The 26,437-nt window shown below is 44.6% G+C and overlaps 1 long non-coding RNA gene, 1 other non-coding gene and 1 pseudogene across 2 annotated transcripts in view; 2 read left to right on the top strand and 1 right to left on the bottom strand.

Annotated features, from left to right (window-relative positions):
• The window catches only part of LOC113930314, a 31,312-nt gene that overhangs the window by 559 nt on the left and 4,316 nt on the right, over positions 1 to 26,437 (bottom strand). Inside the window, exon 3 of the long non-coding RNA XR_003522512.1 lies at positions 726 to 866. This is a non-coding gene — a long non-coding RNA (uncharacterized LOC113930314). The remainder of the gene's footprint in view (positions 1 to 725; positions 867 to 26,437) is intronic.
• LOC113930313 lies at positions 9,607 to 10,185 on the top strand (annotated as a pseudogene).
• Positions 16,882 to 16,989, top strand: LOC113931639. The gene has a single exon (XR_003522801.1). It is a non-coding gene; the product is annotated as a U6 spliceosomal RNA (small nuclear RNA).

Genomic DNA, 26,437 nt, shown 5'->3' with positions numbered 1-26,437 from the left:
CACACTTCAGAGGGGAACCAGATCCATCAGGTTTTGCCATTAGCCTCTCTCTATATATAGGGCTCAAATACATGTCTCTGAGGCTGGGCAGGAAAATCAACACCCAAGAAAAATAAGGACCATCTTCTTTATTTTCATATCTCCCCCGGTGCCCATGAAAACCTCCTTTACACAGGTGCCCTGTGCAATTTGATACTGATGCAAATAAATAGCTTTGTGTTGCCCCCCCTGCAAGTTATGAGACATGCACAGACATGGTTGAATTCCAGCCATGGGAACAATTAACACAAACCAGGAGACCCACAATAGTCACCTCAGGTGATTATGATCATTCCAGGTCATAGAGGATGCCAGATAGCTGGCTTGGGAACAATGTAGGCAAAGGAAATATGCCGTACTCACACTGCCCTACTAAGGACTAAAATGACATCTTGATTTATCACTCTCTCTGATTCAGATAAGATTGTTCATTCCCATGAAGTCCGGATTTGAGAGCACCTGAGCCACCCTAACACGGACCAGTAAGTCAGGAGTGAACAGAGATTCCGTACCATCCTCTTTGTTTAGGGTCTGGTCCTAACAAAGCCTGGCCTTCATACCTCACTTCTTCACACAAAGCCCAAGAGCCTTGTATGAAAGAATGTCTTTTGCACCCCGACATCAGATTTGGATTCGCAGTTTTTTCTAGTACCCAAGCCTATGGCTCTGACAACATATGCTCTCACCTGATGAGGAGGAGAATCCCAGGCTCCATGGAAATGGCGCTATCCTGGCCCCAGTCCTAGGGTGGCTCCTTGTCCTGCTTGTATGAGGCAGGGTCCTGGCAAGCGACAGATGGCACACTCAAAGGATTTATCCGAGATGAGCTGAATGAAGATGTGGGCAGGAATAAGGGAAGCAACAAGGGATGGTAAGACGTTCAGGGACTAGCAACAGAGGGAAAGCATTACTACCCCTCAACCAGAAGAGGCAAAGAGAGGGAAGTAATGCTAGAGCCTGGTGAGAGAAGGAGCTATGGAAGAGGGTTGCCTGATAGCAGTTGTGGCCATTGAGGAATGCTGCCCTTTCCAGAACCATGGCTGGACAGGAAAGGAACAGGAAGAATAAATACTCTGACTTCTCTCTCTTCCCACCTTCTAATCTCATGTCAGTGCCTGTCACTGGCCAAACCCAACCAGAAACCCATGTGACACAGACCATGGGAGGGTTGGTCTCCCGTGGACAAGGCAGAAAAAGGTGGAGAATAGATTTGGGGGGCGGGTAAGAAGATCCATGGAAAATACCCAGCACTTTCCTCTTGAAGGCAGAGCTCTTGGTATGCTATCTCATCCTGTCTGTCACATACTTGTAAAGTGGGCTAGGGAGTGTCCTCCATGCTCTTCCAGCAATGCTGCTGGCGGGAAGCTAAGGTGAATCTTAGGGTCCAGTTTTTACAAGCTATTGTATGAAGTAGTGGGTTAAGTGAGGTATTTACCCAGGGTTGCAAGACAACAGCATAGACAATGGGAGAATCCCAATGGTAAATGAGGGGGGAGGGAGGGAAGGAAGGGAGGAAGGAGAGAAGGGAGGAAGGAAGGGAGGGAGGGAGGAGGGAAGGGAGGGAGGGAGGAAGAGAGGGAGGGAGGGAGGAGGGAATGGAGGAGGGAAGGAAGGGAGGGAGGAAGGAAGAGGGAAGGAAGGGAGGGGGGGAGAAGGGAGGAAGGAAGGGAGGAAGGGAGGGAGGAAGGAGGAAGGAGGGAAGGGAGGAGGGAAGGAAGGAAGGAAGGAAAAGTAATTTTGAAAGGAAGGAAAGAAAGAAGCAAAACGGGGAGGAAAGGAAGAAAGGAAGGGAGAAGGACTAAGAGTAGACAGGGAATCAAGAGAGGGAGGCAAGGAGAGAGGAAGGAAGGAAAAACACGCCAAGACCCAATTCCAAGAAGAGAGACAAGGCTTAAAATGGGAAGCCTTCCTTTGTGACAGGAATCCCTAATGAAGAGAGAAAGGGCAGTACAGAGAAGTCATCAAAAGCATGGGCTTTGGAATCAGACAGACCTTGCACCTCTCTCATGGTCTGTATGTCTAGATGCCTCATGTCTAGATGGCACATTACAGCTCTTTCATACCACGCTGGCGTGGCTTAGTTCTACAGTCCCCCTGCTCCCCCAAATCTCCAGACAAGAAGCAGGCACAACCCCCCTACTTCAAGCTCCCAGTAGTGAAAACAGGGTTGGCTTGCTACCGAAGATCCAGAGACCCAACATGACAATGCTTATAAATGTAGAGTTTATTACAGGAGAAGAATACAATACAGCATGAAAGTAAGGACGAGCATCACAGGCAAAGCCTGGCTCACAGAAAGCTGTCTGGAGAGGCCAGGTGCAAGCTCCAGTCATCCTCCTCTGTAAGAGCCATGGTGGGATGCACTTTCTCTCTCAGATCAGAAACCGCAGAATTTCGACCCCAGACCCCAGAGCCCTGGGCGGGAGTAAAGTGCGTGGCATCAAGACCACGTGCAAATCATGCATCTCACTATTATTCAAACGTAAATGCTCTAGGGGAGACTGGGTGGCTCAGTCAGTGAAGCATCTGCCTTCGGCTCAGATCATGATCTTGGGGTCCTGGGATCGAGCCCCCGCATGGGGCTCCACACTTGGTGGGGAGCCTGCTTCTCCCCCTCCCTCTCCTTCTGCCCCCCCACCACTTGTGCTCTCGCTCCCAAATAATCTTAAAAAACTAAAATAAAATGGCAAATTATATGTGATGTGAATTTATTCTCAATGAAAAATAAATAAACAAAACAATGCTGACACTGAAGTAAAAACTGCCCTGAAATCCCTGGGGCCCGTGGTCGCAGAGCCACGCTAGCAATCATTATGTTTTATGCTGTGGCAAAACAGCTCAGGATAATTCCAGGCTTATTGCATAGCTTCCTTGCAGCTTGCACATAAGGCTTGGCCCTTATAGAAGGTTAATACATCCATTAACCCTCACAGCACCCCTACTAAACACAGTGACCCCCAAACCAGAGCTGGGACCCAACTCCTTTAGGCTAAGTCCTCCAGAAGAGAGAAGAGGGCCCAACCCATGCCACCTCCAGGCAGCCCTCCACCCACAAACTTGATATAAGCCCATAGCCCCATTGGCACATCCTGATGGGGCTGCAACTCAGACCGATGCCCCCTTGATTTCCTGTGCTCTAAATAGCAGAGGGGAAGGGAGCCCTGCTTGAGACTGAGCCTCCCTCCAATGCCACCAAGGGTGACCAACTGTCCCAGTTTGCCCGGGGCTCTGTCCTGGTTTGCACACTGAAAGTGTCGCTTCTTTGGAAATCCCCCAGTCCCAGGGAAGTTGGGACAGCTGGTCACCCTAACGCCACCCCTGGCCTCTATGATGGCCTCACCATCATAATGTGGGTGTGTACCACCCATTACTATGGAGAGTGCTCTGGTTCTGCAGACAGGAAAGGGCCTGGCTCCCCTCACTTCCCAGAAGCCATCAGAGCCCTGCACTTGACCTGAAACTGTCAGGCCACTACTTCTTGTTCTGTTGCAGCTGGGTGCTTCGCTCTACAAGCTGCTCCTGCAACCTCCCTCTCTTCTGCCTGCCAAATTATCTTTACTAACAGTGAGAATTCAAGGGCTCTTCATGCCTCTCATGATGGCTAAGTCTGCACAGACGCCTCTCAGCTGATTCAACACACATTTACTGAGCCCTTATGGGGCTTATTAGAGGTGGCCCTTGCTGCCACTTGCTGGGAGCAGGCCTGATTTGACAGCCCCTCCACCTTCTGCAACAGCTTCCCCCCACCCCCCGCCCACAACCCAGCAATATGCAGGCCTCCTGCCTGTTCTGGGAGCTCAGGATCCCATGCACAGGTCCTAGCTGCCCCTTTGCTTCCAAACACACAGCTCTCCAGCTCCAGGGGCACACAGTCTTAGCAAGAGCTGGTTCAGAATCAGGTTCTTCACCCTAATCAGGGGACCCAGAGGTGAGCGACAGGGGGTTCCTGCCTGTGAGGACCTAAGCTCTAGCAGGGGAGGGATGCACTCCCCAGAATGCAAGGTTGCACTATGCTAGAGAGGTAAGTCCAGGGACTGTGGGTGGGATCAGCCAAGGTTTCTTGGGGAGGGGACACCTGAGAGGAGCCTCACGGGTCACCTGAAAGTTGTGCAAAGAAGGGGGCACTGGGAGAGATCTTCGGGGGCCTAGAGAACAGCATCCATGGGGACATGGGATGGCATGAGGGGTGTGTGGAAAGGTAGGGAGATGCAGGAATAGAATCCAGGGACCTGAAGGAGGAGAGATTTTCACTGAGGAATCTGGAACCCAGTGTCTGATCTCCCAACCAGGTCCAGGAGGTGAGGGCTGGACAAGCAACCTTTGGGGGTGGTAACTGAGGCATGATGGCAGAGGCCAGCTTACAGGGGTGGAGGAGGTAAACACAGGGCTACAGAATGCTCTTCTAAAAGCTCAGCTCTGGGGCGCCTGGGTGACGCAGTTGGTTAAGTGTCCAAATCTTGGTTTCAGCTCAGGTCTTGATCTCAGGGTTGTGACATCAAGCTCTGTGTGGGGCTCTGAGCTAAGCACAAAGTCTGCTTGAGATTCTCTCTCCCTCTCCCTCTGCCCCTCCTGCTCGTGTTCCTGCTCTCTCTCTCTAACATATAAATAAATCTTTAAAAGACAAACAAACAAACAAAGAATAGCTCAGCTCTGACATGAATAGAAAGAGAAGTAAATAGGCACCTGGGTGTCTCAGTCGGTTGGGCATCTGCCTTCAGCTCAGGTCATGATCCCAGGGTCCTGGGATTGAGTCCTGCATCGGGCTCCTTGCTCAGTGGGGAGCCTGCTTCTCCCTCTGCCTGCCGCTCCCCCTGCTTGTGCACATTGGCTCTCTCTCTCTGATAAATCAGTCAATCAATCTTAAAAAAAGAGAGAAGTAGAAAGGGCTGGCTTTGGTGTTTAGGATGGAAGAGAGAGATGCAGTAAGTTATAAGGGGGACTTCGGGGAAGGACCTAGTAGAAAAGGAGTGAAAGTGAATGAAGAATGAAGAGATAGAAGAGAGGGTTCTGGATGGGGGCTGGGTCCAGGCATGCTGCAAGGGGGTAAGGGTGAGAGGTCTCAGGTTGAACCAAGTCTCTCATTCATTATTCTAAGCAACTAAGGACACCGAGTCAAATAAGGACACCAAGTCCCTCTTCTCAGGGGCGGCAAGTATACAGATCCTCAGCAAAGATTGTCCTGTGTCTTGCTGGATACAGGGACAGGGAGGATCCTGTCCTGAAGGCAGTTGCTTCAGCTGGTGCTGGAACCAGCATCACGGTCTGTTCTGCTGAGCAAGTGGGGGCATGGGATGTGGCTTGGGGCTGTGTCATGGTTGGCTGAGCACTGGGCAAGGATCTACGTCCAGGTCTGACTGGGGAGGCCCTTCTTGTAGTATCCTGAGCAATGGCTCAGATATGACTCATGTTCTGATGGTTCCTGGTATGCCAAATGGGGGTGTGTGACTTGGTCCTATACCCTCTGAGGTTGCATTGTCTGTACCAAGTGGTTGCCTATCCAACTCCTAACCTAGGCAGGAGACTACGGCTCAGTGTGCAGATCAGTGGTCTGGTCACCCCAACTGTCCAGTGACTTGCTGAGCAGAGAGGTGTTCATGAGCTGTTTTTGGCTGAGGCTGTCTGTTGGTTCACCAATCGGTGGTATAGCCCCCAGTTTGGTCTGGGCTATCTCCTCGTGTGTGAAGCACTGATACAGGGAGAAAGAAATAGCCTTTCCCTGGGCAGATGCTGCCTCTTAGGGTTCACAGTGGTGGAGTGGATGTTGACCTTTGTCTGGGAAGGATTAGGCAGTAATGGTGCCAAGAGGGGATGAAAGGTATGTGCCCTAGACCCGGTGGTAGCTGAGGAGTGGGGTTCTCCAGATGGGCTGAGTAATGATCTAGCTTTAAGTGTTTATCTTTGTGGGGGCTTTGTCCTGGTGTGCCCAGTCCTGGTGTAACCACAAAGCATGGTCTGGGAAGAGAATGTCTTCTAGTCTTCTGGCATGTGGAGGAGTGGCATGGGCGAAGGCTCTGTTCTGGGTTGGCACTGTCTCATAGCGGGCCATGTGGTTTGGTATGACTATATGCGGTCTATGGTGGTGTGGTAGGGTAGAGTCATGTAATGGCTCAGTTCTTCACAGGGGCTCATTCCTTCTTTGGTGAACAGTTATGTAGCCCCCCCATATGAATCCTCTCACTATGCTAAGTGATGGTATGGGAGTTTGATGGTCTAGTTCAGATCATGCTTTTGATATTTACAATGGTACAGGCATAGGATCTCATCCAAGTGAGGGTTGTTTCCTGATGAGCTAAGTGTGAGTTTAGTTATCAGTCTTGGTCAACAGGACTTTCTGGTATGGTGTTCAAGGGTGGTATATGTTATCCCTTTTCTGTACAAGACTTTTTCTCTTGGTTTGCTAAGAAGTGATCTGCAATATAGACCTTAGTCTTGTTGGGGAAAGCTTCCTAGTGTGATGAGTGATGGAATGACTCTGGATTATTGTTCTGGGTGTGGAGCTCCTGATGGCTTAATGAATGATGGGATAAGTGTATTCCTTGGTCTTTGCTTTGTACATTCTGTAGAATACTGAGATCTGGGGGAAGTATAGATAAGTGTTGGTCTTTGTGCTAACCTTCCCATGATGTGCTAAAGCAAGCATGTGTATGGACTTGCTAAAGAGCTGTGTGACTCTTGTTCTTGTTTGGGTTTGAATCTGTCCACTGGTGTGCTACACACTGGTATGAGTATGGGTTCTGGCCTGGTACATACAGGGCTGTTTTGTGGAAAACTTTAAAGATGTGTGGGTGGCAACCCAGTTCTCAGATAAGAGCTATCTCCTAACTTGCTGAGGACTGTGTGGGTATGAGCAATGAACAGTGATCTGAGCAGGACTCTGCCAAGGTAGGTTGAAGATTGGAATGGCCTTAGGATCTCAGGAGATATGGCTGTCCCTATGTGGTTAGAGGTCAGATGTGCACATACAGTGGCCAGTGCATGAGCTTTCACTTAGGCTTGATGCGTAGTGCTAGGGATAGTTACAACATAGGCTGTCTGGCAATATATTGACTAGTGGTAAGACATAGGGGCAAGGTTGGTTCTAAAGAGTTTAAATGTTTGTGTTTTTTTTAGAATTACAGGTTTTTTTTATTATTATGTTATGTTAATCACATCATTAGTTTTTGATGTAGTGTTCCATGATTCATTATTTGCGTAGAACACCCAGTGCTCCATGCAGAACATGCCCTCTTTAATACCCATCACCAGGCTAACCCATCCTCCCACCCCCCTCCTCTCTAGAACCCTGTTTGTTTTTCAGAGTCCATCGTCTCTCATGGTTCATCTCCCCCTCTGATTTCCTCCCCTTCATTCTTCCCCTCCTGCTATCTTCTTCTTCTTTTTTTTTAAACAAATAATGTATTGTTTCAGAGGTACAGATCTATGATTCAACAGTCTTTTTTTTTTAAGATTTTATTTATTTATTTGAGAGAGAGAGAATGAGAGATAGAAAGCACGAGAGGGAAGAGGGCCAGAGGGAGAAGCAGACTCCCTGCTGAGCAGGAAGCCCGATGTGGGACTCGATCCCAGGACTCCAGGATCATGACCTGAGCTGAAGGCAGTCGCCCAACCAACTGAGCCACCCAGGCGCCCCTGTGATTCAACAGTCTTGCACAAGTCACAGCGCTCACCATAGCACATACTCTCCCCAATGTCTATCACCCAGCTGCCCCATCCCTAAATGGTGTTATATGTGTCAGCCTTGGTTTGAGTTTGGGTAAGGGTAGACACTGTTTTTTAAGCTGTGGTGTGAAGCGCGATTGTTGCTAATTGAAAACTCTAAGCAGTGGTGTAGCTATGGACCCAGCTCCGGGAAGGGGCCATATTCTTTTTTTTTTTTTTAAGATTTTATTTATTTGAGAGAAAGCATGAGAGAGAGAGCACGAGCAGCAGAGAGGGGCAGAGGGAGAGGGAGAAGCAGACTCTCTGCTGAGCAGGGAGCCCGATGTGGGACTCGATCCCAGGACCCCGGGATCACAACCTGAGCCAAAGGCAGACACTTAACCAACTGAGCCACCCAGGTGCCCAAGGGGCCATATTCTAATATGCCAAATGGTGGTAAGATATGGGTCCCTGTCCGGGTGGGTGCTACACATCCCATCAGCAGTACGACTGAGCTGTCCGTTTCCGTACCCTGAATTTCTGCTGGAATAGCATAACCCTCTCCTCCATAGAAAAGGCTCATTCTGAAGCAACTCTGCTGTCTATACATAATACTGTACTCTGACCACATAGGTCACATCAGTAGCTTCAACTTGCAGGCCAGGGAGTCCCCCCAGAAATCCATTCTACCCAGATACTAAGAAATCTGGATAACAAGAAAGTAGTGAAGACCTTTCCTTTCACCGTTATCATTAATTCTTAATTCTGCCTTTCCTCTTTAGCTTCTCTACCAGTCACCCCTCTGCCATCCCCAGTGGTAGCTTCATAAACCCGGAGTACATTTGCTGTCCTGGTAATACCAGTTCTCGACAGAGTACATTTCCCCTTTGTACTAGGTTGAATAGTGTCCCCCCAAATTCATGCCCATTCAAAACCTGTGAATGTGACCTTATTTGGAAATAGGGTCTTTACAGATGTCATCAAGTTTATTTTTTTTAAAGATTTTATTTTTTTATTTGAGAGAGAGAGTAGAGTGAGAGAGACCACGAGCAGGGTTGAAGGGCAGAGGGAGAGGGAGAAGAAGACTCTCCACTGAGCAGGGAGCCCGATGCAGGACTCGATCCCAGGACTCTGAGATCATGACCTGAGCCAAAGGCAGACGCTTAACTGACTGTGCCACCCAGGCACCCCTGTCATCAAGTTTAGATGAAATCATACTGGATTAGGGCAGGCACTAAATCCAATTATGACTGGTGTCTTTATAAGAAGAGGAAATTTGGGGCACAGACACATAGAGACACACAGAAAGGAGAATGCCATGTGAACACAGAGATTGGAAGGATGTATCTATAAGCCAAGGAATGCCAAGGGTTGCTGGGAACCCACGCAAGCTAAGAAGAGGCAAGGAGGGAATCTTCCCTAGAGCCTTTGGAGGGAGCAAGGCCCTGCTGACTCCTTGATTTCAGACTTCCAGCCTCCAGAACTGTAAGAGAATAAACTTGTTGTTTTAAGTGACCCAGTTTGGGGTAATTTGTTACAGCAGCCATAGGAAACTAATATACCTTGCTTCTACTTCCTTTCTTTTTGTACAGACCCTGCTTAAATGCTGAGGATTTCTTTCTATTTCCCTAGAACGTTCCTCTTTGGGGGCACCTGGGTGGTTCAGTTGGTTAAGCATCTGACTCTTGGTTTCTGTTAAGGTCATGATCTTGGGTCTGGTCAGGCTCCGCACTCAGCAGGAAGTCTACATGGGAGATTCTGTCTCTCCCTCTCCCTTTGCCCCTCTCCAGACTCGGGTGTGTACACCTTCTCTCTCTAATAAAAATCTTAAAAAAAAAAAAAAAACTCTCTTTCCCTGCCGCCACCAAGTCGCAAGGAGGCAGAAGGTCGCAGGCAGTCAAGATTCAGCTACACTCTTAATCCACCACCATGGCCGAGGAAGGCATTGCTGCCGGAGGTGTAATGGACGTTAATACTGCTTTACAAGAGGTGCTGAAGACCGCCCTCATCCACGATGTGATGGCCTAGCATGTGGAATTCGCGAAGCTGCCAAAGCCTTAGACAAGCACCAGGCCCATCTTTGTGTGCGTGCATCCAACTGTGATGAGCCTATGTATGTCAAGTTGGTGGAGGCCCTTTGTGCTGAACACCAAATCAACCTAATTAAGGTTGATGACAAAAGAAACTAGGGGAATGGGTAGGCCTCTGTAAAACTGACAGAGAGGGAAAACCCCGTGAAGTGGTTGGTTGCAGTTGTGTGGAGGTTAAGGACTATGGCAAAGAGTCTCAGGCGAAGGATGCCATCGAGGAATACCTTTTTTTTTCTTAAAGATTTTATTTATTTATTCATGAGAGAGAGAGATAGAGAGAGGCAGAGGGAGAAGGAGCAGGGAGCCCGATGCGGGACTCAATCCCAGGACCCTGGGATCACGACCTGAGCCGAAGGCAGATGCTTAACCACCTGAGCCACCCAGGCGCCCTGAGGAATACTTCAAATGCAAGAAATGAACAAATAAACTTGGTTCTTGTTCCACAAAAAAAAAAAAAGGAATATTCCTCCTTGGACAAGTGAGTATAATTTAGCCAACTGCATTTTATCAAACATCCATATTTGTCAAGCAACTGTGACTGTTAAAATACTACCAGTATATGTTAGTACCTATTGAAAATAGGACCAAGATTTCTTTTTTACAGCATAACAACTGAATTTTAAAATTTCCCACTCATTTAAAGCACAGCAACAGGGGCGCCTGGCTGGCTCAGTCAGCAGAGCATGCAACTCTTGACCTCAGGGTTGTGAGGGTGTTGGGTGTAGAGATGACTTAAAAATAAAATCTTTAAAAAAATAAAATAAAATAAAGCACAGCAACATCTTTTATTCTGAGAGACAAAGAACTGAAAACATAACCAGGGAAATGTTTTGTGTCAATTCCACTTACTCAGTTTTTTCATCTTATTAATTTTGTTAGTACAGCTTTAATCCATTTTTTTAATAAATAAGTTCACTTCATATTTTAGAGGTTTATTATGTTATTACTTAGAATTAAGTTTCTAGCACTCACATATTTGGGTTCCAGGTACTATATTTGATGGAGGGAAAGCAAATATACCACACTATAATTCCATTGCCTCCCTTTCTTTTTTAGAGTTGTCTGCTATCCTACACAACACTCTCCCTCTTTTTGCTTCATCCCTTTATTAAACACTCCAACAATATGGCTTTTACTATCCTAAGCTCCCCCCATTCATTTCTCCTTTTGCCAGTCCCCTTCCCCATCCCAATTTCTCTGTTCCCTCTTCCTACCTACTAAGTATTATTAAACTCTAAATCATACTGGCTGGTGGTTGCAGAGATAAAAATACAAAGTCGGGTTCTCTGGCTTCCATTATGGGTCAGAATGAATGGCCCTTAAAGTTCAACTCAGGAAAGGTATAGCCTCTGGGTCTAAGGCAACCCCCTAGCAAGCAGTTTTCCAGGATCCATGCCTCACTTAAAACTTACTGCTTAAGGTTATACCATGTGATGGAAGCTGTTTATTCTTTTACCTTTTTTTTTTAAGATTTTATTTATTTATTTGACAGAAAGAGACACAGCGAGAGAGGGAACACAAGCAGGGGGAGTGGGAGAGGGAGAAGCAGGCTTCCCGCGAGCAGGGAGCCCAATGCAGGGCTTGCCCAGGACCCCGGGATCACGACCTGAGCCGAAGGTAGACGCTTAACGACTGAGCCACCCAGGCACCCCTATTCTTTCACCTTTAGTAGCTTGCTAGTCTGTCCTTGCTTAGATCCCAGCTCCTGTCTGTGCCCTCATCCATTGCTAAGTGCTGCCTAGCTGCACACCACCTACCCAACTCCACACCATCTCCCCAGTTAAAACTTTGCCCAACCCCTGTCAGTTGCCTTGACCACTTCTATGCCCAACCAGGAATTTGACTTCTTCACAGGGAGCTCTTTAAAACTCCAATTTAGGGGCACCTGGCTGGCTCAGTCAGAAGAACATCAACTCTTGATCTTGGGGTTTTGAGTTTGAGCCCCGCCTGGGGCACAGAGGTTACTGAAAAATAAATAAGTAAATTTCAAAAAAAAAAACCCTCCAATTTATTGAGTCACATGTGTGCTAAATGCTTCACATCCACTATCTCATTTAATGCTCACAACCATATGAGATAAGAATTACTCCCCTCACCTTCAGTCAATGACCGTGCTTTCCATTGTACAGGAAATAATGAGGACATCAACATACGCTTCTTCAATTTCCTTCTTCTCCACCTCAAAATCTCTCTGGATCTTCAAGTGCTTCACTTCCTTTATTTCCATTATCAAAACATGTCAAATGGGCAGAGACAGAAATAGAGGGGCATCCGAGAGAAGACATGGTTGATCCATGGTCTCAAGGAACTCAGACCTTAATGAATTCCATAAGGATCAACAAGAACTGTCTAAAAGGAAGTACCAAGAGGGGTGCCTGGGTGGCTCAGTTGGTTAAATGTCTGACTGTTGATTTCAGCTCAGGTCATGATCTCGGGGTTGTGAGATCAAGCCCCACACTTAGTGGGGAGTCTGCTGCTCTCCCTCTCACTCTCCCTCTGCCCCTCCTACCACTCTCTCTCAAAAAATAATCTTAATATAAAAAAGGAAGCACCAAGAGTCTGCCAAGAAATTTCAGAAAGGTGTCATCCAAAGAGATGTTAAAATCAGAAAACAAGGAGCCTACTAAAGTTTGGGGCCCTAAGAGTATAGCATTTCTGGTGGGGCAGCTTACTGACTTCTTTTTTTTTTTTAAAGATTTTAATTATTTATTTGAGAGAGAGAGAATGAGAGATAGAGAGCACGAGAGGGAAGAGGGTCAGAGGGAGAAGCAGACTCCCTGCTGAGCAGGGAGCCCGATGTGGGACTCGATCCCGGGACTCCAGGATCATGACCTGAGCCGAAGGCAGTCGCTTAACCAACTGAGCCACCCAGGTGCCCCAGCTTACTGACTTCTAAAAACATTCTTTTTTACATGCGGTCAGCCGATGTGTAGAGGCTTTCACTCTTCAGCATTTTCAAGGCACTACTCATCTTCTGCTCCCTGTCTTTTCTACCTGCCAGGGTTAATCATTCAGATGGCTTTGATTTTATCCCTGCAACTCCCTGATGAGTTTCAAAATAATGACTCCAAATGTCCCAGTCTCCCACCAAAACCAAGGACCTCAGCCTGCCTTAGCTTTGAGGAAAGCTAATACCCCTCTTCTTTACGTTCTACTATATTTGGCCACTATCCAAGATGAAGCCCCTCTGATCATCTATCCTCTCTCTTCGTCTCCACACTTCTCTGTGTTTTCTCACCCACCCAAATTCCCACTGTACCTCTCCCTCTCAGACCTTTCCACTTGGCCCTAGAGAATTCTCATTCAAAGACAGACAAACCTTCTTCCATGGAAACTCTCCCATTTTCTGGCCTTAAATGAAACATGGTTCTCCCCTCAAGACACCACTTCCCTGCATCTCCACATATCCCAGGACCTAGAGATAGGGTTGGCATTGTCCTACTACTTCATCACTACCTCTAAGCCATAACTCTTCCAACATTGCTTCCTTGAGGTTCATACCATCCATTCATTTTCTCTTCTTCACTGTGGTCATCTAACAACCTACTGGTCAGTGTCTCTCTCTTTCTCTCTCTCCCCCTGTCATTCACTGAATGTTGCCACTTGATTCACAGTCTTCCTCTCTAACAAATTGGCCATCATCCTAGATATCTTCAGTGTTCCTAACAACAAACATCCATCTTGGGCCCCTAATGTGCAGGTAGGGGAGTCTAGGAAGGCAGCATTTGAGCAGCCTCAGCTGAATGAAACTTGTAGTTTTTCTGGTAGTTGCTCAATAATGAAATGGCCGCATTTGAACAGGATCTCAGCCTTATGGTGTCCAGGATAGAGTCTAGGATGATTGTAGGTGAGTAGAATTTCAATAGATTTGAATTTTTCTCAGCAGCAGACTTGGTCTCCAAGTATCTGAGACAGGGAGATTTCTGGGAAAGAGCATTTAAGCAAGAGTTGCAGCAGACTGAGTCTAGGCCTATCTGGCTGGCAGTACTGCATTCACATTAATTTTTTTTTTAAGTAGGCTCCATGCCCAGCACAGAGCCCACTGTGGAGCTTGAACTCATGACCCTGAGATCAAGACCTGAGCTGAAATCAAGAGTCAGATGCTTAACCGACTAAGCCACCCAGACACCCCCACATCAATTCTATTCAAAGATACTGCCTTCTGAATTAATGTTTCATGATGTTGATAAGTACAACATATTTTTTTAACATTTTATTTATTTGAGAGAGAGAGCACATGAGCCGGGGGGGGTGGGGCGCTGAGGGAGAAGGAGAAGCAGGCTCCTGGCTAAGCGGGGAGCCCAGCACGGGGATCCATCCCAGGACCCTGGGATCGTGACCTGAGCCAAAGGCAGCCACTTAACCACTTGAGCCCCCCGGTACCACACAAAATGTTATTTCAACAAATATTTCCTGAGAACCTACTATGTGGCAGGCACCGCCCCAAAAGCTGAGTAAAGAAAAAAAAATCCCTTACCCCATTGCTTAAATCAGTTCACAACTATTTAACATAAATAATTCATATGTCAAGTTAAAATAATGATACTTCAGAGGGTTACTGTGTTTTAAATGAGATGATTCATATCATGCTAATAGCTCAATAAATGATAAGTAAATGGTAAAGGAGTGGGGCTATTAAGAACTCTGCACCTCCCAAGTGTAACCACCAGGTGTCAGGATCCCCTAGCTAAACCCTACTAGGTCAAGGGTGATCAGGTTGTCTACCCTCTCCAAACACCAGCAGAAGAAGCAAAGGACCTTGAGGCGACTCTTCGCCCCTCCCCTATTTCTGATCAGAGCTACTTAGGTGTAGACATCTCTTAGTACCGATCTTAGATGAGAACGTGTGCGCCTACAGAGTGAGCCCAATCCAAAGCATTCTACCATTTCGGTTAGGCACCACAATTTGGAAATGACCAAGACCTGGTCAGGGAGAAGCAGAAAAGGGACATTCAAGGCAAAGAGGAGCAAAGCAAAGCAGATCCAGGGAGAAAATGAAGTAGGAGGAGGAAAGAAGATATTGAGACAGAAAGATAAAACTTCTCATCCTCATTCACCTCTCCATGGCCTCACCCAAAGCTTTGCTAGAGCCCTCTCATTTAAGCCACCAGCAACCTGAAACCCCCACCTCCCAGGCTCCTGCCACACGTCATATCCCTTCTTAATCCTTGTAATCTTACTGATTCTCTAGCTGGCTTTCTCCCGGATATATTTCAGAGAGGAGCTTTAGAGTCCCTGGCAAAGAACTCCTCATTCTTTTTTAGCCCACGTAATTTCTACTTTGTATCTGAGCTGCCATATTTTTCCAGACTTCCCTTTTCTCACTAGAAGCTATATTTCCATTTTTTGAAAGATGCCTTCCCCCCCTTACAATAGCCTCTCTGACTTTGCCAACTAACCCAGCTGCATATTTTATGTCCCAAGTGCCTAGTATTTTTGATCATTGGCATACGTTTTCTCAGGCTTCCAATACGTTATGTTGAAAATAGTCCACAGGCTTCCTGTGGGTTATTGACTTTTTGAATGTTAGTCTTAATTTTTCCTAATGCCTTGTAACATGTGGCATACCCAAACAGGAATGGGCCTTGTTCAGACACCATCCTGAAGTAGAAGTGTTGACTTAGTGTGCTCTCTCTGGACAGAAACCTTGCTGCAACCATTATTTAGACCCAACCACCAGTGGAGAGCTCTTTCCTTAACACAGAGAGCTTTGCTTAGGAATTTCTAAAGAAAACCCAAAGAACTAATTGAGAAAATGGAGCCTACGCTCTAGAAAGGACAAAATAATAAAAAGTAAAGCGTACTGCAATTAACACAGTAGCCAAACTTGTGAACTACCACTAATCCTTTCTCTCCCTTGGCAATGTGACAAAGGGAAGTGAATCTATTTCTAGGACAACATAAAGATTCTAGGAACTAACCTAATAAATCCAGTTACCTAAAAAATCTGAACTTGGAATTCCTCCAAATCATGATCGATCCAGGTCAATGCCAGATCACACGAGAGGCTTGAGTTCTTGCATTCACCGCTGCTACTATTTCTAGCCATTGTCAATAGAGAAATAGCCTTATTATGGAAATGGCTCTCCCGTGGTGACACTGCATATATCCACACAGGCAAAGGCTTGAACTATCTGAGTTGTGGCAGAATGCCTTGTGAGCCTCCTGAAACGCAAGAGCATGGGAGGTCTGTAAGGAGGTCGTCTCCCACTCACCTCCCTATCTTTTCTGGGAGCCTGTCATGAGACAGTTTCTTATCACCTCTCTGGTTTTGATAGGATATGAAGCTTTCTGTGCTATGCCTTCGGAATAGAGCTGCAGAGGGGCGCCTGGGTGGCTGAGACGTTAAGAATCTGCCTTCAGCTCAGGTCATGATCCCGGGGTCCTGGGATTGAACCCTGCATCAGGCTCCCTGCTCCGCGGGAAGCCTGCTTCTCCCTCTCCCACTCCCCCTGCTTGTGTTCCCTCTCTCGCTGTGTCTCTCTCTGTCAAATAAATAAATAAAATCTTAAAAAAAAAGAAAATGTCTAAGTCTAGAAGTGACCTGCTGTCTCTTTACCAGCCAAATCAGTCAAGCCTTAGCCTTGCCTTGTCTCATGTGTAAGCTTGACAAGCCTTGAGCCATTCCACACAACCAAGGGGTGATTACATCCAAAGCATGATGGGTTGAGGCTACAGCTGGTTCTATTGACGAGGTCAGCATCCTTCTACCCAGTGGAAGCTGTTGCTGTTTCTGACACTAAGTGAGGGGCTGAGAAACTAATTGGCTCCCCTTTTTTAAAAGGTTGCAAATCCAAATATAAGAACATCTCGCAAAGCAATTTGCCTAGGCTCTTCAAAAGTCCATGTCCTGAAAGGCACACACACACACACACAAGGCTGTGGAACTTTACTGGAGACTAAATGAAGTGACAACTAAATACAATCTGTGACATTTGAGTGGCTTCTAGATGGAGTTTTAAACACCTCGAAAAGACACCATTAGAATAATTAGAGAAATCTGAATACAGATTATAAGTCATAATAGCGTTATAACAAATGGTAAAATGTCTTGAGTGGGATTGTTGTATTGTGGTTCTGTAGAAGAATGCTTCTGCTCTAGGGAACACATGCTGTGCTCACCTCAGCTGCACGTACCCTAAAACTGAAACGACACAGAGAACATTGAGCACAGCCTCTGCCCAAGGATGACCCGCAAATTTGTGACGCATGCCGAATCTTTAAGGATCCTTATTTAAAAAAAAAAAAAAGGAAACACATGCTGAAGTATTCAGGGAGTCCGTGCAATTTACTCTCAAATGGTTCAGGAAAAAAATAATGTATATTTACACATAGATAAAGCAAATGTGGCAACATGCTGACAATTGATAAAGAGCATAGAGGTATTCATTGTATGATTCTTACAACTTAATATCTTAAATATTTCAAAATAAAAAATTAGGAGGAACCATGCTGCAAAGAATATTTTGCACATATCTTATTGGGCACATGAAACTCTAGGTTATATACTAGAAGTGGAATTTCCAAGTCATAAAATATGAGCATCTTTAGCTTTATTCGATATTGCTAAATTACTCTCCAAGGTGGTTGTACCAGTTTTTACTTCCACCACATTTTACCACATCTTCACACAACACTGTCAGTTCTCGTTTCTGCCAATCTGATGGGTGTAAGATAGTATCCCATTACTGCTTTTTTCCTAACATTTTATTACAAAAAGAAATTTAAACATAAAGTTTAAAAAAGGGGCGCCTGGGTGGCTCAGTGGTTAAGCTTCTGCCTTTGGCTCGGGTCATGATCCCGGGGTCCTGGGATCGAGCCCACATCGGGCTCCCTGCTCGGCGGGAAGCCTGCTTCTCCCTCTCCCACTCCCTCTGCTTGTGTTCCCTCTCTCGCTATGTCTCTCTGTCAAATAAGTGAATAAAATCTTTAAAAAAAAAAAGTTTAAAAAATTATGCAGTGAATTCAGGTGGTGGCTACATGAGCATTTTGTCATATTTGCTTTATCATGTGTCTATCCATCCCTCCATCCATAATTCAATTCTTCATATCCTGTTATGTATTTGAAAGTAAATAAATTGAAAACATCTTTATACTTCACCTCTAAACACTTCAGCATGCATATCATTGACAAGAGTTCAACATTTGCTTACAGATTTTTTTTTAAATTTTTATTTATTTGAGAGACAGAGTGAGCAAGCAAGAGAGAGAGCACACATGAGCAGGGGCAGAGGGAGAGGGAGAAGCAGGCTCCCTTGCTGAGCAAGGAGTCTGATGCAGGCTCCATCTCAGGACCCTGGGATCATGACTCGAGCCAAAGGCAGACACCTAACCGACTGAGACACTCAGGTGCCCCTGCTTACAGATTTTTAAGGTAAAATATATACACAGTGGAATGCCCAAACCATGAATATGTATTTGCTGAGTTCTAACAAATGCACATACACATATAACCCAGACCTTTGTAAAAATATAGAACATTACCATCACTGCTAGAAAGTTCCCTAATTTCCCTCCAGGCCAACCCCTGCTCCCACTTCCACCAGGTAACCACTGCTCTGATTAGTTTTTCCATGATTAGTTTTGTCTCTTCTAGATACAATATGCACTTTTTGTGGACAATTTCTTTCACTCAGCATGTTTTTGAGATTAATACATGTTTGCCTCTATCACTAGTTTGTTCCTTTTTTAGGACTTTATTTATTTGAGAGAGAGAGAGAGCACAAGCAGGGGGAGAGGGAGAGGGAGAAACAGGCTCCCTGCTGAGCAGAGAACCCTACTTGGGACTCGATCCCAGGACCCCGGGACCACGACCTGAGCCAAAAGAAGATGCTTTAACCAACTGAGCCACCCAGATACCCCTAGTTTGTTCCTTTCTGTTGCTGAGTAGGATTCCATTGTATGAATATGGCACAGTTTGTTTATCCATTTTTCTGGTGATAGAAGCCTAGTCTCTTTTCAGTTTGGGGTTATTATGAATAAGGCTGCTATGAACATTCTTGTCAAGTATTTTTGTGGACAAATGTTTTCATCTCTCTTGGGTTTTTATTGTTTTAATCTGCATGTCTCTGATTACTAGTGAAACTGAATATATTTTCTCTCTTTTTAAAGTTTAAGTAATCTCTACACCCAACGTGGGTCTTGAACTCACCACCCCCAGATCAAGAGTCGCATGTTCTTCCAACTGAGCCAGCCAGGCACCCCAAACATATTTTCATATTAGCCATATTTTACTGTATATATTATCTACTTTTATCTTTTGTTCATTTTTCTGTTAAGCTGTTTGTCTTTAATCTTTTTTCTTTATGAAGCAGCTCTCAGGACACCTGGGTGGCTCAGTTGGTTAAACATCTGACTCTTGGTTTCGGCTCAGGTCGTGATCTCATGGATAGAGAGATGGAGCCCTGCATCGGGCTCTGTGCACAGCGGGGAGTCTCCTTGAGATTCTGTCTCTCCCTCTCCTTCTGCCCCTCCCCCAAGCACGCTTTCTCTCAAATAAACCTTTTAAAAAAGCAGCTCTCTTTAAGTTTTATTTATTTAAGTCACCTCTACACCCAACATGGGGTCAAACTAACAACCCCAAGATCAAGAGTTGCATGCTCTTCTGACTGAGCCACCCAGGCACCCCAAGAAGCAGCTCTTTTTATTCTGGATGCCAATTACGTATTTCTTACATGTTGTAAATCTCTTCTCTTCTCTTTGTTTATAGTATCTATTCTTATATAGAAGTTTTAATTTTTAACACCGTCGAATTTACTAATTTTTTTTCTTTTACAGTTGTATTTTATGCACCTTGTCTAGGACAGTCATCTTTGGTCTAGGGTACATATTCCCTGAAGCTATGTGAAGACTTTTAAGGTGTTTAAGAGTATGGATGGCTTTGAAGGAATTAAGTTTAGATTCTCAATTGCCATATCTATTCTTTCCTAAAAGTGAAATATTTCAGAATGCCTGTGTGGTGGCCTCACTCTGGGTCTCCTTTTCCACCTTTCCTTTCACAAATGCCTATATCCCTTTTCCCCAGTCTGAATCTTAGTATTGTTCATTCCCCTAAGTATAAAACATCTGGTGAGCCAAACAAAGGGGCAAATCAAAGTATTGGTGCTAAAAGTGTACATACCGTATTTATATGAAATTATAAAACAGGGAAAATGAATTCCTAGTGAAAACAGTCAGAACAGTGGTTGCTTCTGGGGTGGGAATGGAGATTCTCTACTTCAAACAAAAAAACACAACAGCAAATAACATGTATGTTGAAGTTTTCAGGAATAAAGTGTACTAATGTCTGAAACTTACTTTAAAATGCATAAAAACATAACATGGGTTAATGGAGGGTATAGGGGCCCGGGGCAGGCTGCCCCAAGATGGGCCACTTTGGCTTAAAGATTATTTCAAGTTAAAAGTATTCAAAACCTAGGAGATGCAAGAAAGGCTCTCTGGGTTCCCCACAATGGCCTAAATTTACATTGGAAAGCAGAGCCTGTACCAGGAAGAGAGCTATTTTTTTTTTAAAGATTTCATTTATCCATTTGAGAGAGAGAAAGAGAGAGCACGAGTTGGGGGAGGGGCAGAGGGAGAAGCAGACTCCCTGCGGCGCACAGAGCCCAATGTGGACCTATCTTGGGACTCCCTGATCATGACCTGAGCCGAAGGCAGATGCCCAAACAACCAAGCCACCCAGGTGCCCCAGGAAGAGAGCTATTAACAGGGACTCCCCTTTATGTAAGGAACTTAATCTGCAAAATAGGACAACCTTGTTTTTCTAAACATCTCCCTTCACCTTCCTGCTAATGGCCTTGAGAACTCTTTGTATCCTCAGACCTCTCCTTAGTTCACATAAGCTTCATGTTGCCTCACTGTCTTTGGAATCTCCAGGTCTGTAGATTTACTATATGTACGCCTATTAAATTTGGTTTTCTCCCGTCAATCCGTCTCATGATAATTTGATTCTAAGTCCACTTCGAAGGACCACAGGGCAGCAGGAGGCCTTCCACCCCAACAATGGGTAGAGGGATGGGTAGACAGAAAAAGAGGTATTAAAGTGAACATAACAAAATGCTAATTACAGAATCTAGGTGCCACGGATATGGACATTTGTATACAATTCTATCAATTTTTTACTTGTTTAAAACAAGTAGATGCTGGGATGCCTGGGTGGCTCAGTTGGTTAAGTGTCTGCCTTTGGCTCAGGTCATGATCTCTGGGATCTGGGGTTCTGGGTTCTGGGATCGAGTCCCATGTCAGGCTCCCTACTCGGTGAGAGCCTGCTTCTCCCTCTCCTCCCCGCTTGCGCTCTCTCTCTCTCTCTCTCTCTCTCGCTGTCTCCGTCACTATCTGTCTCTCTCTCTCAAATAAATAAATAAAATCTTAAAAAAAAACCCAAGTAGCTGCTGAGGAAGCTTCCTCTAGTCAAAGTCTTGTGTCTTTTTCTGCTTCTGAGAGACAGGTCCATGAGAACAAAGCAATGAGAGCTGTGGGTGGCAGTGCCTTATTTCATCCAGGCAACAAATTCATGGCAAGGCTCTGCCTCATCTATCTTAGAATTAGAATTCAGAATTGAGATAGTTGTTACAAGGAATGCATTAACACGTTTTTATTTGAACTGGAAAAAAAGACTTTTTAAAACAAAATAAGTCTTATTTGACTTTTTTTATGATGAATAGGACTGCCAGTTAGATTATATAGTGGGCATTTCCTATAAATTGAATAAACTCAGATCAGTAGCTTCAAAAACTTTTGATGAAAATATATTTAAAGCTCAAGATAAAATAGAAGCATTTATTTTAAAATTCTATATTGGCAAATATTCATTCAAATTAACAATATTTTAATTTTTCCAACCCTTTCTGAGTATATCAGGTTAAATAAGTTACCACTCAGTGAAAAAGTAAAGAGGTACAGTTACTAGTCATCTAAAAAGCCTTTTTAGTATAGTTCCTAGAAGGTGAGAAAGTGAGTAACTCTAGTGAAATGAGTAACAAATCCTTTTACAAGTCAGGTGGTTTCCAATCCTTTGCTTTCAACAAATTTGAAGGAAAATCTAATCAAGTAGCCAGACAAGAGATCATAAAAAGACATTTCTGATAGATCACTATGGGATTTTTGGCAAACAACTTAGAAAGAGCTCAAATAGTTAAATTACGATGTTATTACAATACTGTTTATATTTTTAGATGCTTACATGTTTGAACAATTTTCTCAGTGCCTCATAAAAACAAAAATAGAATTGAAACTGAACTCTCATTCCAGCAACAGGTTGTATTCATCCATCCATAAGTACATGGGAGGGGAAAAAAAAAATCCATCTCATTCAAGGGTGCATTTCCAATAAAATTTGACTTTTATGTTTTCCACTCATTTATCAAAATGTATAAAAAATTTATGTTTTGAGCAATTTTATACCAATAATAGTTACAAATAACTCAATCCAGAGAAATTTTTTTAATAGCTAAGAATATGTTTATAGGACATTTGCTAAGAAATTGTTTTATATTCACATTTTTGCTACAAAGAAATATGACAGGGTGATCAATAAAGGACTTTTAAGCATAAAAATGTATCACATCGATAAAATTCTATGGGGAAAGCGGAACGGAAAAATGAATTAAAGACAAACATAGATATAAATTTTCTGGCTATTAAAGAAGAGCTTATCCCTTTAATTTTCAAATGGATGACAGTGCGTATCAAATCATTATAGTATTTAGATTTCATTTAAAATAGTGATAGATTTGGTTTTGGGGTGCCTGGGTGGCTCAGTCGTTAAGCGTCTGCCTTTGGCTCAGGTCATGATCCCGGGGTCCTGGGATCGAGCCCGGCATCGGGCTCCCTGCTCAGCGGGAGGCCTGCTTCTCCCTCTCCCGCTCCCCCTGCTTGTGTAACCCCTCTCGCTGTGTCTCTGTCAAATAAATATTTAAAAAAAATAAAATAAAATAAAATAGTGATAGATTTGGTTTTTATGCCACCATTTATAATATATTGGAAATTACATCCTTTGTAATTATCTTAACTTATAATGAAAACATTTTTATGTCATATTAAACATGTAAAAGTGGATCCATAATCTTTCAAAATTCTTTGAGGGATGTGAGAGCAAACAGCATGAAAACCAGTGGTCTAAGAAATCATTTCCTACCCTATGATGAAATTATACTCTCTTGTATTTTCTTTATTTCTTATTTTTTTTAAAGATTTTATTTATTTATTTGAGAGAGAGAACAGGAGCAGGGAAGAGGAACACAGTGAGAAGCAGGCAGGGAGCCTGACAACAATGTGGGGCTCGATCCAGGACCCTGGGATCATGACCTGAGCTGAAGGCAGATGCTTAACTGACCTGAGTCACCCAGGCACCCTCTCTGTATTTTCTTTAAAAATGTCAAAGTTTGGGGGCACCTGTGTGACTCAGTTGGTTTAGCATTGACTTGGTTTTGGCTCAGGTCATGAGCTCAGGGTCCGCTTTCCCTCTCTCTCTCCCTCTGACCCTCCCCCCGCTCATGCTTATTCTCTCTCTCTCAATAAAAATAATAATAATAAAATTTTTTAAAATGTCAAAGTTTTGCCTTTCACATTTCTGTCTCTAATCAGCCTGGAGTTGAGATTTCCCCTAAACATAGCCCAGACAGACACAGCACCAGAATCAGCTGGAGCCTGTGGGGAAGCTTTACATTTCCCCCAAACATAGCTTGGCTTTCCTGACTCTGAATCACGGGAGTGGGGAGTATCCAAGAATTAGTAGTGTCAAAAAGCTGTTCAGGCGATTCTGGTTCACCACCAGGTTGGGGAACCGCTGACTTATATGATAGAGGCCAAATGATTTAATGTGCCATGCAAGGTGTTAGAGACTGGTCTGTATTCCCCTCAAAATTCATGTTGAAGTCCTAACCCCCAGTACCTCAGAATGTGACTGTATTTGGAGATAAGGCCTTGGAAGAGGTAATTAAGTTAAAATGAGGTGATTAGGGTATGCCCTAATCCAATTATGACAGATGTCTTTATTGAGAAGAGATTAGGACGCAGACATACCTAGAGGGAAGACACAGCAGATGGCCATCTGCAAGCCTAGGGGACAGACCTCAGATGTGAACCTGCCAACACCTTGAACTCATACTTTAAGCCTCCAGGACTGTGAGAAAATAAATTTCTGTTGTGTAAGCCACCCGGTCTGTGGTATTTTATTATGGCAGCTTGAGTAGACCAATATATAAGGATTTTATCTGGGCCCTGACTACCTCTCTAGAGCCTCGGGTCTCTTGTCAGGCTCCATCCATCCCCCCATCACCACCTACCCACACCTCCGGCTTACTAGTTTTGAGACCTTGGGCAACCTAACCTCTCTGTCCCCAGTTGTCTTACCTGTAAAATGGGGATAATAATATCACCTCCCTAGAGCTGCATGATGATTAAACGTGATCATCTATGTAAGGCACTGAACACAATGTGAACATAAAAAACACTCAATAAATGTTAGCGGCTACACTCCGGCCATAAAGCATTAACTGCCATTCTATTAACTGCCATTCTCCAACTGCATGTTGTTTTGTTCTACCTCCATGAGTCAGCACATCGGCGGACATGTCTGCTTAGAATGCCTTTCTTTTTTTTTTTAATATTTTATTTATTTATTTGACAAGAGTAACAGCGAGAGAGGGAACACAAGCAGGAGTGGGAGAGGGAGAAGCAGGTTTCCCGCGGAGCAGGGAGCCCGATGCGGGGCTCAATCCGAGGACCCTGGGATCATGACCTGAGCTGAAGGCAGACACTTAACGACTGAGCCACCCAGGAGCCCCTTAGAATGCCTCCCACCGCGTCAGCTAGCTAACTCTTGGTTGTCCTTCAAGACTGAAGTCCGTGTACAGCCAGCTCTGATTCACTCTTCTCCCTCCCCCCGCTTCTAGAGCTCTCCTCTAGATTCCCACAGCACTCTGTGCTTGCCTCTACCAAATGAGATGCCATCGCAGGGTTTTAGGCAGAAGAGTGACCTGATCTGGCTTGAGTACCTACCATATGCCAGGCACCATTTTAGGTTCTGAGTCAAGATGAGAATAAAAAGAACACTAAACTTATAGGGTTATTGAGGATTATGAGAGACTTAAGACAGTGCCTGGCATATGGTAAACTCTCAGTAAATGCTAACAATTATTATCTATCTACATTCAGGACACTTCCTCACATCTATTGACATCTGTGGCCTTTGGTTCATAGTCTTCCTCCCCTAAACACAAATCCCATTATCATCCTGGGTGATGATACCTCCAACATGCTAGCGCCTCTCCTGGACCTCAACTCCTGTAGCTTTCACCTCCACCCTACTCCAGATACATCATGACAGTACCCTGACCTTGACGGTGTTGGACTTTTGCAGACTGAACACGCTGTGTACAACCAAAGGAATAGATTAGAAAGCCCAGGCGGAATTTTCCGTTAGCTTAAGTTGAGAGTGAGCTCTTCTGTCCCTACCTCAAACAAGCAAAAAGTCTCTTCTGTATGACTGAGTCCTGGAAGATAAAAGCAAAGGAAAAAAGGGAGGGCTGGCCGGAGATGCTAGTTTTGTGGGCACGAGATAAGGGCAGGCATCTTTATGACCGCTCAAAAGAGAGGAAATTACAGTTGTAGTCTTTCTGGCAGCAAGGAGGGAGGGAGAGGTTAGTGATCAAGACACCTGAGCAGGTCAGGAGACTGAGGGGCAGGTGCTGCTGATAGACACTGTTCAGTATGAATGACCTTCACAGAGGCTGTTCTCTGGTGATGAGTCAAGAGTAATCCTATGCAGGTGTGTACTCCTTCCTGCCAGAAGGTACATAGCTCTGGGGGCAATGCCTGAAAGTCAGGGCTCACCCCACCTTCCTTCACTCAAAACACTCTGCTCTTGATTTAGTTGGGCTTCCAATTACAACTGCATTTGCGAAAAGTGTTTAGTGCTAAACCTTGGCTGTTCCTCTCAGCAGATAAACTACACATGTTAATTTCCACGGAATCCAGCTGCCACTGAGGTGTGGTGACTACCCTCAAGATTCTTCACTACTTATCTACATCTCATCACTTTTAGCCTCTAAGGATGTATCCTTTTTCCTATTCAAGGTTAACGCCACTACTCATGCTTGATTCCATCTCTTTCTCATTTCTGCTGCGTCTTTATGCTATTTTCCTTTCTCCATATTAAGCTGCTGTTTGGAGTATTTGGCAATGGTTTAACATCAGCAATTTCACACGGTTCAAGCTAATATACCTTTGTTCTTTTCCTCTCTAAATATTCCTTCTCCTCGACCAAAAACAATTACAACAAAACATCCTTTTACAGACAAGAGTGACCTCTCTATAGATTGGATTTTTCTAACATCACACCTCTTGTGTCCCTTCATATAAAACCTAAACACCATACCCCAGCTATATCTGCCTTTGCTGTTCACATCTCCCAACTGATAATTCATCTAACAAATATTTACCAAGGGTCTGGCGTGTTTATGAAATTTTTATTCACTCATTCAACAAATATCTTCTGAGCACCTACTAAGGTACTAAGAAGTACCTGGGCTAGATCAGTGAACAAAATAAAAATTCCTGTCCTCTTGAAGCTTATAGTCTAGCAGGGGTTGGTAGCAGACATACAATAAATAAACACGATAAAGAAAATAATCGGGGCGCCTGGGTGGCTCAGTCGGTTAAGTGTCTGC

The sequence above is a fragment of the Zalophus californianus genome, chromosome X (assembly GCF_009762305.2).
Source record: "Zalophus californianus isolate mZalCal1 chromosome X, mZalCal1.pri.v2, whole genome shotgun sequence".
In the NCBI taxonomy this organism is placed as follows: domain Eukaryota; kingdom Metazoa; phylum Chordata; class Mammalia; order Carnivora; family Otariidae; genus Zalophus; species Zalophus californianus.
The sequence above is the reverse complement of the archived record's forward strand: the minus strand, read 5'-3'. Positions and strand labels throughout refer to the sequence as shown.